Here is a 19,463-nt window from a genome sequence, read left to right as displayed (position 1 = left end):
TTTTCGGGCTTTTACCATCAGAATTTGGTAAATGCTAGGTTTTACCACTGACACCTAGTAAAAGTTGGTTTTGGGAATAAAACATAGATTAATTATTACCTATTCATTTATTTCAACCCAATAACCACTTGTCGAAAAGAAATTGGAGGTCAAGGTCATTCATCAACTTTTGGGCGATGTAATGCACCGGATTATGGTATTTATGTGTATAGTAATAGATGCGAATTATCATTGAATGCTGGATTATTGGAAAATAACTTTATTTTCACTCATACACTGAACGATAATTTAAACACGGAAACCGGAAGTAAAATAATTTTCACGTATTATTATTGTTGACGTCGAGTAAATTAGATTGCAATAATAAATATTTCTTAAGTTCGGTTAGTTATAAGTTATCATCATCATCACGACTCATTACGTCCCCACTGCTGGGGCACGGGTCTCCTTCCAATGAAGGAAGGGTTTCGATCTAGTCCACCACGCTAGCCTAGTGCGGGTTGGTGGACCCCAACACAAGCAAGCTTGTGCTGAGCGAGTTGTCGGGTAAGTGGGCAACCTGACTGACAGACGTTTTCAAGCCGCCCGAAGGCCTCTGACTAGGCTTAACGACTGCTGCCGAAGCAGCAACCGGGACCCACGGCTTAACGTGCCGTCTGAAGCACGAAAGCATCCAGAAAAGAACCACTTGAAATCGGTCACCCATCCAATGGCTGACCATGCTGGTTGTTGCTAAACCTCAGTGATCAGTTACGATCACTGAAGCCCGCTCGACTAAGGACGCTTTGTTCGACTACGGAGGTTATAAGTTATAACCTGGCTTTTTCAACATTTACCGTGCCTTAATGTAAATCCTAAGATTTACCAAGTGAATAGTGGTAAAAGTGCGAATCGCAAAATCTTTCGGGCTTTTACCATTAAGAGTTGGTAAATCTTAGGTTTTACGCGTAAATCTTAGGATTTACCGTTGTTCGGGCTTTTACAGTAACATATATACATATATTCTACTTACTAACATATATTTATATGCATATGATAACCATAACTAAAACTTCCTTAATTATCATTAATTAAATTCTTATTCATCCAATTTTGATGCATTCCCCCATCTCTGTAAAATGGTACTGTTGGGGCTGGTGGTCGTGCGCTTCACTGAAAGCTATAGAACCATCTTCATTCAGCCTCGTCCGAGCCTTGCAGCCGCTCGGCTTTTTGATACAGTAAAATATGTACTTGCTGTTCATTTGGTAATATTTGTGCCCTCCTAGAACTAACGTTTTTTTTCCACTCTTCGTCGGAATCAGTCTATAATTATATCGTTCTGAAAAAAAAGAACAGTAGATGAAGACCTATTACATTTTTCTATTATGTGTAAAACAACGTAAGTTTTGGATGACGTTAATTGATTAAGTAAATAAAAGTATTATAGCGAAAGTTAAAGGTGAACAATTAAAAGAAAGGGTGTAAAATGGTGCACATTTCGTATAATAATAAAAGCATGGCTCCCGTGAGAAGAATCTTGCACTCACTATAATTTCAAAAGTGCAATCACGAATAATTTAGACACAGTCATGTTGATATTGTTGATAGTATCGTTATTCGATAAGTCCACCAGGGATTTTTTATGGAACTTTATTAGTTTCAAACGTTACCTATAGAGGCGCTTCTCAAGATCTCAAACAAACCCCGGTGGACCGCATAACGAACATCGAGAAGGGTCTTAATTATTCGGGTTAGAAAATATTTGAATATTTTTTTTCACTTTTAAGTCTATAAGGGCTCGGATCACGATCGAGGTCAACGACCTCCATTTATGTAAAAGTTGAGAAATATACAAATAGGGCGAGATAGCAGAAGTCCGCAGGAAGTTGCTGCCCAGAAAGTCAAAATGGCTAAAAACCAAGCTCAGTGTATGCTGTGGACCATGGACCAAAGTCTATTGTGGTCCAATTCACAGGGTGGTCTCATTTACAGAAGAAGTATTAATAGCTAAGGAAGTACAGAATTGTTTAGGTATATTTTACGTAATTTTAATATTTAGACGTTAAAATTACCATGTCACTAATAATGAAATATTTATAATCGAACTAATATACTTATACTTAACTATGCAAGGAAAAATGTCAACTTTTGAAAAAAACAGATAAATTTTTCAGTGTGACCGGTAAATAACATGTGCAGAGTTAGCGTGATTCACATAAACCTATTTACAAAAATAGGGCAACATAGCGTATTCGGGATTGTGATTGTGGCCAGGGATGTTATGCACTATTTGATTTTTAGCATTTAGCCGCAGTCTTGCGGGACATTTATACGATTGTCTCTTAATGCAATAAAATATATATTTGCTGACCATTTGGTTGTACTTATAGCCCCCCATATTGATGGCCCGTTTGTTTTTCCTTGTTTTTATAATACTGAAATCCGTATACGCCAAAGCTGAAAAGAAAAAGATAATGAGTTAAAGATTCCATACCAGAGAGCCAAGTATAAGTTACTTACAGCCACAAAAAATAGAAATAAATAGGCTACCAGTGCATATTAATATTTCAAGGTGAAAAAATATAAAATATAATCTACGAGGTGTTTAAATAATACTCATATTAAACACGAAAAATTCATTTAAAATTATTTATAATTTCGTACATGTCACCACAATGGCAAAGCAATCACAACATGATCATCTGAAAAATCTGAAATAACTTATATGGATGTAACTTACTTAATTAACTTATACCTGAATAAAAATGATCATTAGCATATTTTAACATAATATCCACTTGATGTTAACTTATACACTGGAGGTGGATGGTTGTGTTCGTTATGGCAAAATGTGACAGATTCTTCATCAGTAGAGAAAAATACTCTAGCTTTGCAATTCTTCGCTTTCTTCGAACAATACCAATGTCTTAGAGTGGTTTGTGCAAAGGAGTACCCGTCAACTAATAAAATTCTTTTATTATTTTTTAAGTTAATGAACTGAATTCCGGACTGGGTCTCACCTGCGAATAAACAAATGATAGGTTTACCATTTATGTACTGCGAGCATGTCATTCCTTTTAATCCAGGTTTTTCGATAGCAAACACAACCAAATAATATATGTAAGTTAAAAACAAATCCAAATCATGACAATGGTACTCGTAGCATCCCAGTCACCTATAAGGTTTACGGTTTACTTACCTTGCCTGGCTACCTGTAGGTATGTAGAACGGGATCTGGGTCTTGGCTTTGAGTCGAATGTGTAGATTGATTGAACCAGGTTAAATAAATAATAACTCATTTAAATGTATGATTTATTTAAAACATTTATAGAGAGAAAAAACATATTTATCTACGTAAATTGTATGTATAGGTAATAATAATAAACTTTATCGTATTACACTATAATGTACAAATATAAAAAAAATTGATTAAATTAAAATTTTGCCGGCGATTTTAACGATCCAAATTCATGTGTTTTATTTATTTAATATTTTATTTATTTCAAAAGAGCAGTAATTCTCCTTTTTTTGTTTTGGTTGTTCGCTCTTATTCATCATAGGTATCATAAGGCTCTTCTTTTGGGTAGAGTATTTTAATGGGCATCGGAAACACATCCATTTTTTTATAATAATTGTATACTCTTTTAACAGATATATCCAAAGTTTTACTGAAAAAACTGCGGCACACCTTTTCTCTAGTCCCTATATGAGGGAAGTAGTATATGAAAGTATATTTCCTCCTACTACACTCGTTTTTTGTTCTTTCCCTTAGTTTATCCTTCCGCTCGGTGTACTCGCTATAAAAATGATATTTCTGTGAATCATTGAAGCTGTGGAATTGTTTTCTTAACTCTTCTCGGGCGTCTTGTGAGTATTTGGTCGCACATTGCAATTTGCAATTAGGATCACATCCTGAAAAAAAAACAAAACTCATTACTAGTGATAAAACTTTAACTTATACTTACTTACTATTTAAATAAAAAACACGGGGACTTTTAAAAAACAAAATTTCATACGGGTGAAAAAATGGTTATACTATATTACTATTTATTACTCGTATCGTATCAAACGAGCGTAGTATAAACATAAAATTATAAAATTAATAATATAATATTAATATTTAATCAACGTTCCATCTTTTGTGATCATGTATTTAGTGGTCCCATGCAGCACGTGGTTCTCGTCTACCTCACGAATACTTCCGTCTTTATTGAAGTGAACCTTCGCTCTACATCCAGTGGACATCTTTTTCGAGCAATAAAATGTTGTTTTGCGGTATTCAGTGTATGTGTACTCATTCATTAAGAGTAAGCTTTTTCCTTTGCCGGTAGGGAACATCCTGTATTGGTATCCTGTAATACGTAATTATTGAATTTTGCGTATATGATTACACAGGATTGCACCTAGATGAACCCTAGTGAGATCGCCAAAAATATATTATTTCTTGATGTAAAAGTTTGACTTTATTAAACTGCACAATTTTTTTTTTATTTACCTAAAAACTGAAAGAAATTAAGACATATTCATAACATACTCATTTTATGCCACCGTGTCATGGGAAAACACAAAAGTATCGAAAGTCGTAACTACATTAGGAACCGGAGGAAAAATAAAAGTATTTTTAACGCTCTTGCATTTAATTTTGTTTAAGTAGAAATACATTTTGTACATTAAAAAATCTAAGTAGCTATTTTTATTGAACAAAAATAATACATTCTTACTTTAAAAACAATGTTTATTTGCTAATAAATTAAATTAAAATGAAAAGATGTGAGTGTGTGTGAAAGCATGAAAGTTGATATAGAATTATGGATTTAGAAAAAATTGCAGTTCTGTAGTCAGGAAAATTTTAAAGATTTCCCTTTTAAGCTGCATTTGAATGGCAAGAGGAAAAATATTAAATATAGTTTTAATGTAACAGAAGAAGGCGGTATCGAAATGAGACTTGAGAGAGACAGTGTTTACAGAGGAAATAGGAAGGCTGGCAGACGAAGTTATAGTTGCAGAAGGAGTGGTTTGTGTGGAGATGGGGAATTCGTTGGTATTAATAGTGGAGGAGGTGTCAGATGGGATGATTGTTTTCGGTGTAATAATGGGGGAAGTCTTGAGGTGGCATTGAATTGTAGGTTTTGAAATAGCCCGTGCAAGCCTACCTTCTTTATCTGTAAAGAAAAATAACAAATAATAATTATCTATCTATTTGTAATTCTGTAGTAATAAATTATACCATAGTATTTCAAAAAGGGTTGAGTTGTATCAGAATGATAACAAAAGAATAGATAAGAACAATAAAATATAAATATATTGCTGGTATTTATATTTATTTAATGCATAGGTAAAATACTGTATAATTGAACCCTACAAGTATATACAGGGTGTGTGTCTCAAAACTATAGATTTTTACTTAAGGTCATATTGCGATATTTTAGTCACTCCTGAGCTATCAACCCTCCAAGGCATGACGTTGTCTTTCGGAACACCCTGTATACTACTAAGCCAATTAAGGGGATTCGATAAGTTTAGTTTTTTTACACCCCTTCTTATTTTGACACGTCATACACATCTTAAGGAAACTGTTGACCGCCCACACAGGCAGTGTATATGTCTTTTTCGCAGTGCGCATCGTCTTGTCGCGCCCCACGTGTCCAGTCTTCCGGTGAATTTCTGACAAAACATCATAATAGTCCTCAAATGCCAACACTTGTATGAGACGATCACTTTTAGATTTTCGCTTTAAAGCCAGATACTTTTGCCCTGATTTCTGTATAATTTCATACGTTTTAGCATAAAAATAGTCGTTGGATGTTCTCCTGACATGAAGCTGAGGCTTTTGTTCAAACAGTTCAAGTATGTCTATGACTTCTTGTATTCTCCGCCGGGTCCATCTTGGTTGTCCGTTGCAACAAACAAGAAGTTCTTCTTCGTAACGCCGCCGGTTTTCAGCCACATCTGCATAAATAACATAGGTAAAAAATTAATAAAAAATCAAGGTAGGTATATCAATTATTGTAATTACTGACTGCTTAATGAACAAGTGTAATTTTTTTTGTACCTTAGTGTAATATGTAAATGACGTCCTGGACCTATTGTCTTGATTGTTTTGGGACCCGAAAATAATGTTTTTATAGTAATTGTATATTTTATTAGATAAAGTACCTACTTATTTTAAAATATCTAAAAGGCTTTCTTAATGATACTAATAATAATAACATCTCCTTAAATGTGATTAGAAAGAAGACTGAAATTAATAACGATGCTTGATGTTATTATTTTATATAAGTAAAAAAAACAATTATAAGTATTTTTTCCAGTTTGAGTAGGTTGATATTTAACTTGAACCTACATAACTAAAGTTTATCACTTACATACTACTTGTAAACATGTGTTCAATGAAATTACTAAGATAATAAACTATGTTCTTACTAATAAAATAATTACTGTGAAACACTATTCTATTCTCTCTCAATTGCAGTGATGTACATTTATATATTATTATAAAATCAATAGTTAACGCCAACACGCAATTACTGTAGGTATATGAAATATCCGTTAAAATAACGACTAACATTAAATACTTTATACAAATGCTGAGTTGCACAAAGGAACTATTAACTAAATGTCTGCCACTTTAGATATAATGACAAAGCAAGGCTACAATAGAATAAATTTAATCGACATTAGTATTCCTCCGTGCATTTCAGCAAAACTCTGTTTAACTAATCCAAAACTTAACACTGAATCCTACTAATATTATAAATGCGAAAGTTTGTGAGTATGTGTGTATGTATGAGAGTATGTTTGTTACTTCTTCACATCAAAATGGCTAAACCGATTTTAACGAAATTAACACATTATATAGGCTACTTTATATCGCGAAGCTTGCGGGAACAGCTAGTAATATTAATATATGATATGTGATATTTTTGATACACCGTACGGTCAGGGGCAGATAAATCTGACCCCCCTCTCATAGTAACAATGCGTCTGAGAGGGGTCGTACCTAACAATAACAATACCCCCGTATCAGTCAATATAAGCATTGACTATAATTTGCACAAATTGCCTTGTTTAGTGATAACATATTTCATAGGTTCGTGCGTGTGGTTCGTGTTAGCTTCTCGTATGCTTCCGTCGTTATCGAGCTTTATGCACGCCCTGCATCCCGTGGGAGCCTTCGAACAGTAGTATATCAGTTTACGTTTCTCGTTATACGTGTAATGATTCATCAAGAGTAACGTCTTCCCTCTTTTCGTTGGGAACAATTGGTAAGTTGGCTCGTAATGCAAACCTTAAACAAAAATATGCAATATGGATAAGATGTGTTGAAAGTAAATGATTTATTAGGTCTGTGTAGAAATATCTTCTATTTTACACTAGTAATAGTAGAGAGGGGGCGAAGTTTCTATATATGTGGCACTCTCTAGTGAAATTATATTATATACCACACAAAGTCCGTATAATTATAACCATTGAAAAAAACATATGTCTACTAAGAGATATACCGTACCCAATTATAGCAAGCGGCATTCAATATTATCAAATTTTTACAGAATACTTAAAATTCATGGCAACGAACCAAGCAATTAATTAAAAACTCCATTAAATCGACCCTCTCATTAGATGTACGGTTCCAAAATCATGTACGATCAGCTGCATAAGTTGTTATACACTTCAGTACCTTGTCAAACTGAGGAACCGTCAATGCTTTAATGTATGGATAGGCGGTTTGTTAGATTGACAAGGTTCAAAAGTGTATAGCTACTTATGCAGCTGACTGTACATGTACATGTACATACACTATAATATGTCTTGGGAGCTTTAAAACAAAAAAAAATATTTTATAAGTACTACAAATGAAACATTTATAAAATGTCATCTTAGAGTTTACTTTACTAAGTTCACAACAAGAGGTATATTTATCTTCTATGACATTGCACACAGACATAAAACAAAACAAAAAATACAATAAACCTAAATCTTATGGAATTCACCATCCTTACTTAAAAAATAATTGATCGGTGGATGTGTGTGAGTCATATCTGACCGCCGCAGCACTTGTCCGGATCTGTTCAACTTGATGCCAGCCTTGCATTTCCTTGTAGTGCAATAAAAGAACGATGGCCGAATTTCATTGTACTTGTAGTTATTTAGCAACAAAATCCTTTTTCCTTTTTTGGTTGGAAACAGTTGATATTCAATGTCTAAAGATGCGTGCCACTCTAAAATGTAAAGTATAGTCACCAATCAATATATCTATAGAACAGCAATAACGAGATGATAAGATGAGACCTTAATACTTAGGTCATCAAAGCCTTAATACTTTACCATTTTGTTACTCTAACTGCAGGCTAATGTGATTACAAGAAAACGTTTTAAAAAGCCGAAATACCTATATCAAAATTACCTGTGTCATATTACTCTTGACATTGGTAGTCAGAATAAAAGGTTTGTAGTTGCACCCCTCAAAGCGTGCTTACATACTTGAGGATCACAATAACCAATGCAGTACACACTTGGGATAAAACGTGTGAAATTAATGCAGGTAGGTACAATGTCGAAGACTTTAGATTACTTCCATTCTTTAATAAAATATAGTAAATAAATACTTACATTAAAAATAAAATGCAGCTGTTAGGTGTGTTATTTGTTCAGTCTGATGTACTCTCCGGATTTAGTGATAAAGAACTCATCGGGGGGGTGCGTGTGGTGCACATCGGCCTCCGCGATGGCGCCACTGTCGTCCAGTGTGACTCGAGCCTTACACACTATAGTTTGTCTCTTGGAGCAGTAGAACTTTTTGCAGTTGTTCATCTGGCTGTAAGTGTAGTTCCCAAGCATCAGTATGGATTTCCCGCGGTTCGTTGGAATCAGCTTATATTGAAGATTTCCTAAAAATAATACAGTTAGTAGTGTAATAATAATAATAATAATAATATGTGGGGACATCTTACACACGGCCATCCGACCCCAAGCTAGGCAGAACCTGTGTTATGGGTGTCGGACAGCTGATATATCTACACAAATACATAGATAGATAGATACTAAATATAAATATCAACACCCAAGACCCGAGTACAAATATCTGTCTTTAAACAAATATCTGCCCCAGCCGGGAATCGAACCCGGGACCATCGGCTCAGTAGTCAGGTCACTAACCACTACGCCATTCGGTCGTCAACTTTATCATGCAGACCAGTTAGTTACGATGACGGTAATATTATTTATTATTCTCATATTATACGTTATGTAAGTATGTAACTGTAACCTATTTAACTTTAACATCAAAGCATCCCTTGGAACTTCGCCTTACCCTTAAATAAAAATTCACGGGGCTGCAATTGCTGCAAAATAGATTTATATTCTAAATTTTACGAATAATTGCAACAGACGCCTGTGGTCTGCCGAAAGGGGGTAATAAAATGAAACCCATAATGTTTGAAATAAAAAATACAAACATTGACACAACAAATTCATTCTGTCTACTAGGCATCAATATAGACACTCACCTAAATTGGAAGAGTCATATTCATAAAATTAAATCCAAACTATCGCAATTCATATATGCATTGTATCAAATAGAACGTAGTACAGATACCGCCACGGCTCTGACGGCGTACTATGCGTACGCTTACTCCCTGCTCCGATATGGAGTCATGCTGTGGGGAAATAGTGTAGATGCAGACCAACTTTTTATAATCCAAAAGAAAATCATCCGAATAATATCCCACATAAAAAATACACAAAGCATTAAACCGTATTTCAAAAAACTACATATTCTTACTCTTCCATGTATTTACATATACGATATCAGTACTTTTGTATTTAAAAATAAAGAAAAATTTCAACAGTTTCGTGATACACACAACATTAATACCAGGAACAAAAACAAACTCTATCTGCCACCTTCTAGAATAAAAATGCTTAACGAGAGTCCATATTATATGGCTATCAAAATATATAACAATCTTCCCATAGAAATCACATCCGAAACCAATAGCTCAAAATTCCACAGTAGACTTAAAACTTTTCTCTTAGACCGTTGCTTCTACTCGATCCAAGATTACATAAGATATAAAAGTTCAGATAAATATGATGTACTCTCTTAATAAGTTGATTATCTAAATTTATTATATGTTTTATTATTGTGTTTACATTGAATTGTTCTTTTTTTTTTAGTTAGATTGTAAATGCTAAGTATAACTATCTTCCTTAGATATAAGGACAGACAACACTGTCACTTTGCAGTGCCCAATATGGGTAATCAAGTATTAAGCACATCCCTATATTGAAGATCTAATGTACACTTGATTGCAATAAATATTTTGATTTTGATTTTGATTTATAATTTGTGTGTTTTCAGTGATTATAGGCTATTTAATCGCTGACACATCATGTTATTTAACAATCAGAAATCTATTCATTTACATGGTTCGCTTTTCGTACCTTGGGTTTTCTTAATTTGATCGCACTCTTTTCCATTTGCTTTTGAAGTTTCCAAATGTTTTTTTTCTCTTCTTTCTTATATAGAACATATTCATCTTTAATTTAATTGTTTCCCAATGGCTCCGCCATTCATTTCATACACATAAGTAAAACTTTTATTCAGCTCATCATATCTTGACATACGCTCCTGATTTGGTTATAAGGAAATCATCGGGCGGATGCGTGTGATGGACATCCGCCGCGGCGATAGCCCCGCCGGCGTGTAGCGCGACCGACGCCTTACATCCACGACGTCTCTTGGAGCAGTAGAACTTCTTGGAGCTGTGCATTTGGCTGTAAGTGTACTTCCCAAGCAACATCCCACACTTACCGCGGTTCGTTGGATACAGTGAGTATTGCAGGTTTCCTAGAAGTTATAAGATAGTGAATAGGTAAACTTTAAGGTGAATACTGGCGGGCTACTGTCGAAGAAATACGAAGACTTAGGAGCCCTCGTGTAATTGGTACGTTTCATACAACTAGATAGAGTCGTGGTTAGTGCAGCAGGTTTAGGTGTGCGTTCAGGATCATAGCAATCTCGTCAGTGGCAGCTTCTACGACCGTTGTGTGGATACTTTGAAATTTAGGTAGCGATAGGGAAAAGAGAGGGCCCCGTAGAAAAAAATGAAATACGGTAAAACTTGAAAAAAATATCTATATTCGATATCATTAACGATTGATATAATATCTTTAGTCTTGATTTCTCACAGGCACATGCAGTCCTTCTTCATTGACTGTATATTTGATCCGAGGGTGAGTGTGCGCCCCGCCGAAAGTAACCAACGTCCCGTCATCCAAAATTCTGACAGAAACTTTACATTTTGCTCGGTCTTTCTTAGAACAATAATATCTACATGAATCAAGTTGTTGAGAAAAAGTGTAACCGTCATACATTAGTAAAGGTTTTTTCCCGCGACTTGTTTTTGTTCGAATAAATGATATATCTGTAAAAAAATATTAAAACAATGTAAAAACCCAATATTGATTTTTTCAAATCTCAAATATATTTTTGATGGGTGACCCATTTCAAGTGGTTCTTTACTGGACGGCACGTCAAGCCGTGCGTCCCGGTTGCTGCTTCGGCAGCAGTCGTTAAGCCTAGTCAGAGGCCTTCGGGCAGCTTGAAAACATCTGACAGTCGGGTTGCCCACTTACCCGACAACTTCAGTGCATTGTACTCATTCAAAAACGGCGATACGGCTTGCGACCTATCACGTGAGTACAAATGTACAGCGAAAAGCGGGTGACTCGCTTGCGAGTCACCTCTGGCTACCCCTTCGGAGATTACAGTCGTGAGCATATGTAGGTATGCATGTGTCAAATATATTTTTGTATTTTTTTGAGGAAATTAATTTTATTACCAATTAATAGGTAAATAGCATCAGCTGACGGGTGTCAAGATCGTTATGCTACATGGAATGTTGAATCTGTTTTATAAAAATTTAGGAAGTTATTAATTTGTTTTTAGTTGATTCTTTAAGAAAAAAACAAAAAAACAGAAGATGTGTATAATAATCTTAAAGTAGGCACTAGCGTAAGAACATAATATTATTTAAATATTCTAATTGGCCTTTCTATAGAAATTAACCATACCGATGCGTAAAAATTTAATTTACTAAGTATATTTTTCAAAATATAGCATGAGCCTTATGACAGCTGTCAAATCCATACAGTGTATCTGACATTTCTCCGTTTTCAAAGGAAAATGAACTTTATTCATCAGGCATAAGCATCTGTAAATGAAACGTCATATCTCTCTTTTATATAATATTTTACAATGTCTGTCAATTGTATTTTTGGTTGATTCTAATGACATAATCCCCGTTCTGAGACATTAAAGATTTCGGCGGTTGGTGATCATGATGTAGACTACTTTGTACGATTACCCCATCAGGACTAAGTTTTACAAATGCTTTACACGTCAGTTTGTTAGTAGAACAGTAATAAAGTCTGGAGAGACGTCCGTTGCGGGCAAAAGTATACTCGTTTAACAACAGCAATGGGTTTCCTCTTCTTGATGGTATAAACCGATATTCTGACACTGAAAAAATATATATTTTTGTACAACTTGTGATTTTATTCTAAATATTTTTCCTATAAGTAAGTAAAATAAAAAAAAATTAAAAGCCGAACTTAGGGCATGCAATATCGCAATACCGGTATTGCGTAATACCAGGATCCCGGACAAAATCCTTTTTTTTCAATACCGGTATTGAAAGTTAATACCGGTATTGAAGTAATACCGTAATCAGACATTTTTTAGGCTATAAATCAAGTGATTAAGATATAGTTAGCCTTGTGCTCCTATATACTGTGAAAGTGCACTTGTTTACAACCGTTACATACGGTTTTTGGCCTTTGCAAACCTACTTGTTGTCCATGCGTTCTAAAATTTTAACTCTAATACTCAATTCTCGTAAAGAATATTACATAATACGGAATTTGATTGCTTTATCTTGTTGTATTTTGCCCTATACGACCTTTAAACAAAATATACCACAACTACCTCTAATCCTATTTTTAATTTATATAACTCTCTTCCATCCAAAGGTTGTCTGGTAGAGATTGCTATAAGCAATAAGGCCGCCTTTTTGTACTGTTGTTATTTTTAAGTTTTATGTTGTATTGATTCTGTTTTTTTGGTGCAAATAAAGAGGATTGTATTGTATTGTATTGTATATGCCATTTATAACAAGGAAGTCCAATACCGGTATTAATACCGGGATCCCGGTATTGAGTTCTAATACCGGAACTCAATACCGGTATTGAAAATATTACCGGTATTGCATGTCCTAAGCCGAACCTTATATTTTGCTCATTTATGTGCATCCAAAGTTTACAAAAAACGCCAGTAAGTATTGTACTTTAACCCGTCAATATTATAGTGTAGATTTACCTCTAGTCTAGATAGAAAATAAATTACATAAGGATAAAGTTCAACCATTCCTTACATTCTATCTGTATAATACTTATTACAAATTAATGCGATCGTAACATTACAGGGCGTTGAAAAACTATTGTATTCGTATATACTTCCCATCCTTTTCTAGATACTTAGGCGTCGGTGGGGCGTGACAATGGTACCCGGTTACATTCTCAATGTTGTCCAGATTGTCCAATTTAAGATGCGCCATACATCTGGAACCTATGTAACTGGAGCAATAATAGTGTCCATAATGTCCATTATTTCTCATAGTGAAATAGGTGTAATTTTTGAACAGCAGTAGTTGCCTCCCACTGTCTCGGTCAAGTATGAAATCGTAGGGAAAAGCTGAAAAAAACATACACGCATCATAAAAAGAACCAGAGCAATTAAATAATTTTATTTTTCTTTAATTCTTTTTAGCACACAAATATAAGTAGGATATAATACATATTAAATACAACTTAATTTATTCTAAAACCAATATGTAGTAAAATTAAGTAATTTTTTATACCTACATACCTACTTACCTAAGTTGTACCTACATATATTATTAAGGGCTGATTTTTTAATGGTCACATAAATGTTATCTGAGGAATAAAGTGGTTGCTGTCACTATCTAATACACACATTCAGACGCGACAGCATCAAAATTATTCATCAGATAACTTTTATCTGACTATTGAAAAATCATCCCTAAGACTAAACTAATTTACCTACAAGATAAAAAAATATATATTAATAGGTAGGTACTATAGGTCAAGACAGTATTCTTGTGGCTATAAAACTAACAAACAGTAAGATACCTAACCTCTGCCTCATTACTTTTTACGCTGTATTAAGGCCGATTCACACACTGTTTAGTGAGAGTGTTTGGTAGACGTACATTGCTGGGCCTGTTGTGAATCTGCCATACATACTCAGCAACGTACGTCTACGCGCAGACTACTCGCACTCGCAGTAAAAAGTGTGTAAATCAGCCTTTACGTGGGTATTTATAACCGGATATACTCCCCAGACTTAGATACCACATAATTAGGAGGCTCATGACTATGGATTCCACTACATTTTACAATATTTCCTTCACTATCCAGTTTCACATGGGCCTTGCACCCGGCATCTTTTTTCGAACAGTAATAATGTCCTTTATAAACTTGGGAATAAGTATACTTTTCCAGCATCAGCAACTGCTTGCCTCGTCGAGTTGGTATGAAATGGTAAGGCGGGAATGCTGAAATAAATCATGCCAGTTTACATAATTATAGGTAACTGCCGAACCACAAGTGGCTAAATAAGAACTAAAGTCTGTTTATTAATCTCTGATACTAAATTGACATATTCTAAACGGCTCATATTCTAAACGGCTCATCTACAGTCGATTGTCCCGCCAATAGAACGATACGTCATTTAATCGCGGGACAATCGACTGTTGATGAACCGTTCAGAATCTTTCAATTTAGTACCTATCTGAGATTAAAATAGACACTTTTATTCGCGAGCTTCGATTGTCCTTTCAGGATTTTAGAAGGCAATGGGTTAAAAAGAAGTACCCTTTTTGGTGTTATATAAATAGCACCAGGGATATATATCACATCAAAATATTACAAGAAAATAAATATTATGCGTAAGAAACAGGACATTATTACTAACTGTAGGTCTGAAATAAATTAATTGAATTGAAAAAAGATGTTATCAATATGTTCAGTAGATAGATAGGTAGGTATAGCGGGTTCCAACTGGATGTGATAAGTAAAATATGGTCAGATTTGAAGCATTTATTCACGCACGACTATGGAACTGCCTTCGATAATATGCATAATATACGTAATTATATAATATATAAAGTTATAGGCTATAGATATATTATGTACCTATTTACATTTAAAATTGTATTGTCCCTACACAATTACACATATACAGGATGTTGCAAAAAGCGTATACTAAACCGAAACCTACGTGTACAGCATGTATATTACAACCTGTATATTACGTTTGCACCCTGTATTATTAAATTCGGATATACTGTCCGGTCTTAGATAGCAAATATTTGGGGGGCTCATGAGAATGTATTTCAGTAAATCGTTCAATATTTCCTAGGTCATCCAGTTTAACGTGAGCCTTACAACCGGAATCTTTTCTTTTGGAACAGTAATAATTTCCCCTACTGCCGTGGGAATAAGTATAATGGTTCAACATCAGCAGCTGCCGCCCTCGACCAGTTGGTATGAAATGGTAAGACGGGAATGCTGTAAAAAATAGGAATCCAGAAAAAATATTAACTTACAGTGCCATTAAGATAACAATTATATCATAAACATATGTGGGGACATCTCACACACGGCCATCCGACGCCAAGCTATGCAGAGCCGTTGTAAGGGTATTGGACAGCTGATATATCTACACAGATAGATACATAATTATTATATTAACACCCAAGACCCGAGTACAAACATCTGTCTGTAAACAAATATCTGCCCCGCAAAGGACGCTGTTTTATGAACATTCGCGATTGCCATTAATTATGCACAACTAGGAATCTAGGACCGTTTTCTTCTTCAGCTACAAAAAGCAGAATAACTCTTTCTGTCCTAAATTACGTATATAAGTACATATTTATATTCTGATATACTGTCCTGTCTCAGTTACCAAGTATTTAGGAGGCTCATGGGAATGAACTCCAGTGCAGCGTTCAATATTTCCTTGACCGTCCAGTTTGACCCGAGCTTTGCACCCGGCATCTCTTTTGGAACAATAATAATTTCCCTTACAACCATGGGAATAAGTATAATTGTTGAGCATCAGCAACTGTTTCCCTCGACCACTCGGGATGAAACGGTAAGTTGGTAGAGCTGAAATAAAAATGCCGCTCATGGAAAATAATTAACATAATTATAGTGTCAAACGGTCATTTGGCACGTGGAAAATCAATCTTGTATACGTACCTCCCTCTAGTTCTTCATACATTACCAAGATACATTACCAGCAATGTACAAAGAAAAAATATTGCTCGTAGAATTCGTACAAAACTGGGTCATTTAGGAAGAATCTTGCGTAGTTACTTTGTATATTACTGGTCCGGGACCTGTACAAGTGTACAGTGTACAGCGGGATTACCACCACCGAACATTTAACAATCCTTAATCTGCGTCGCTCGCTTGTCAAATCTGATAGGTATTACTTGTATGGATCTGACAGATGTTTGACAGACGAGCGACGCTGTTTATTGATTGTTAATTGCTTATGTATTGGCCCGGGTCTCCTATTTACTCCGTAGGTCGCGTCAAGTGTCACCGCCGTAGGCCGCGTCACGATACTCACTACATCTACGCGCCAACGTCGGCGTGTGAGGGAGACCGCATCAGTACATTTATATAGTGAGCATCGTGACGCGGCCTACGGCGTGACGCTGGACGCGATCTACGGCGTAAATAGGAGACCAAGGCCTATATGTGGTGATACGGTAGCTGTACAGTGTACAGGTGTACACCCAGAATTAAATAATTTAGATGGTCATAAAAAATATTTTTTGTTTAAAATTGAATTTGTTTATTGTATTCAGTTAATACCTAAGTTATACAATTTACAGCCGACAACACAAACATCTGAATCCCCAAGAAAAAAAATATGTAATCTACATCTCGTTCTCGGTGACGGCGGCGGGGCGGTGGACAGACGCACAGGGCCCAGGGCTAGTAGCACGGGGCGTATATAAGACGTCACAAAAGTTCTCCGTCGCGCTCGCTCACATCCCGCAGCCTTAAGAGCGAGCGCGACGGATAACTTTTGTCGCGTCTTAAATGCGCCCCGTGCTAGCCCTTCAGGTTTCGCGCTTTTTTCACGCAACCCGCACGTACTCATCGCCACGTACAGGAATGTATTTAGGAGCATCATGATTATGTTCCCCAGTAAATCGTATTATGTTTCCATATTCATCCAATTTCACCTTAGCCTTGCATCCTTTATTTTTTTTGGAACAATAGTAAAGCGTTGTGCCATTGCAACGCGCAAAAGTATAATCCTCAATCAACATAACTCGACCTCGATTCGTCGAAATAAATTTGTATGATGGAAAACCTGTAATGAAAAACATATGGGAATTGAACACTGAAGAAGAAACACCAGATTTTAGAAAATTGATGCAGTTATCTAGTTTCAAATAATTAAAAAAATAAAGATGATTCACACACTGCCTCGCATCACGCTCCGTTAAATTTGAGTGACTAGTATAAACGCATCAATGCACTTATTTATGTACGTACTTAGATGCGTTTTCAGTGTGTTGGTCTGCTCGTGATTTCTGTTCAAACGGAGATACCTACAAGCAACGTTCCGACACGCATTCACGCAAAACAGGATGCGGGGCAGTGTGAGAAGTTGAGAACCCCATAAAAAACTGCCGAGATTGGTACTGTGTTTGTTATTACGTATAAGTACATACTACTTTATTAGCCAAGCAGAAGAATGTTTTTATTTACAAACATTCTTTATTAATTAGTAGGTACGTTAGACTACTACCATTTAGGGTGGATTCGTCCAAACATCTCGTTACACGAGAATAACTATACCGGAATAAAATTTATACGCGAGTAAATATCTGGGATAAGTACATTTGCATTCTACCAAGTTATACCATGATTAATTGAATGAACGAGGAACGAAACTATACTGCAACTAAAATAAAAATAGCTGCGTTTTCAAAGCATGCAATAGAAATGACATGCCAACTTAGTTTGAATGGATTATAATAGTAGGAAATTGTTTATGTTTTAATATTTTATTCGCTGTTGTTATTCTGAGAATTTGCCTTTTAACGTAAGTATAGTGCCACAATCTTATCTGTTCCAGGGGCGACGTCATTGTGATCAAATCCAGTGTTGCATTCGATTAAATTTTGCCTATTTCTGGTTTAAGCGATAATGCATTTCTGCTATTACCTATTGTTATAATTAGGCACATTCATAAGTATAGATAAATCAAAATATAGGGTCGATAGTAAATGAAAGTGTATATAATATTATATCAAACGACATTTGTTGTATGGAAAATTTGTCCACGGCGAATAGAAATAAAATTACTTGTGATTATGTTCTGCTTCTGATATAGGAGATTAAATCTAAATAACAATGGTATAGGTAATATAATATGTGGGTCGTGGGAATAACGAGATAGATAGACTTAGAAAAAACTATTAAGTATATATATATTTTTTGAACACTTTATTTTACAAAGTAACAAGAAACAAGAGCATACAATTAAAAGAAATTCAGACAGTGTGCAAAGGCTCATCATCATCATCATCTCGACCCATCAAGTCCCCACTGCTGGGGCACGGGTCTCCTTCCAAAAGCTAATTGCCAAAAAGCAATTTCTTTCAGCCAACTCTTGATAGGCTGGGAAAACAATGACATGTCATAAATCATCATTATTTCGTCTAAAATCGCTGCAGGTGCGCGAAATTCTTCTTGGTATACTGCCTAAGATTTAAAGTATCATGTCATGTCCTCACACCTGTAATTAAAGAAAAATAAAGATTATATTATATTTTTCATCACGAGTATCACGACCCATCCCGTCCCCACTGCTGGGGCACGGGCCTCTCGGGAAAATATTGATAAAATTACATGGAGTATATGGGTAAAATTATTCGTCATATTTGGCAACACTAACCTGTAGCCGCTGCAACTCGTTCTTCCAATTTTTCAAACGGAATTAAAGGCGCCTGAATACGTTATTCTTCCTGCATAAAAGCCAATATATATAGTACTACTTTTCTTGCATCACATTACAGCGCTGTTGGCAGTATTTCACCCAGAAAATCACAAAACAAATTAAATAACGTAGCGTCAGCCTCTTCGCAGAAATTGACAACTCAAATAACGCACAGAGTATGAAATGACGTTTGACGATGACGTTTCGTTAGTTGCACATTTTGACCACCGGAACAGATAAGATTGTGGCACTATACTTTTATTTATGATTTGACAGATGTGTTTATATGTCATTATGACGGTTTTCTAATCAGCTGATTTGCTGCCGCCATTACAAAATTACTCTCGGATAAGCTCGTTACACGGTA

The 19,463-nt window shown here is 35.4% G+C and overlaps 1 protein-coding gene and 1 long non-coding RNA gene across 4 annotated transcripts in view; one reads left to right on the top strand and one right to left on the bottom strand.

The window, feature by feature from the left end:
* LOC105388802 overlaps window positions 1–19,463 on the top strand; it is a 436,653-nt gene that overhangs the window by 350,844 nt on the left and 66,346 nt on the right. The gene's annotated exons all lie outside the window — the stretch shown is intronic.
* On the bottom strand, window positions 1,465–10,585 carry LOC119694098. Of its 3 annotated transcripts, XR_007266410.1 has the most exons (3): window positions 10,426–10,585; window positions 8,593–8,870; window positions 7,658–8,201 (listed from the first exon to the last, which is right to left on the bottom strand). It is a non-coding gene; the product is annotated as an uncharacterized LOC119694098 (long non-coding RNA). The 3 variants fall into 3 exon arrangements; XR_007266409.1 differs by lacking the exons at window positions 7,658–8,201; window positions 10,426–10,585 and adding an exon at window positions 1,465–7,270 and having other exon boundaries at window positions 8,593–8,891; XR_005254754.2 differs by lacking the exon at window positions 10,426–10,585 and having other exon boundaries at window positions 8,593–8,891.

This window comes from Plutella xylostella, chromosome 6 (genome assembly GCF_932276165.1).
Source record: "Plutella xylostella chromosome 6, ilPluXylo3.1, whole genome shotgun sequence".
Classification (NCBI taxonomy): domain Eukaryota; kingdom Metazoa; phylum Arthropoda; class Insecta; order Lepidoptera; family Plutellidae; genus Plutella; species Plutella xylostella.
This window is presented reverse-complemented; position numbering and strand designations above follow the sequence as displayed.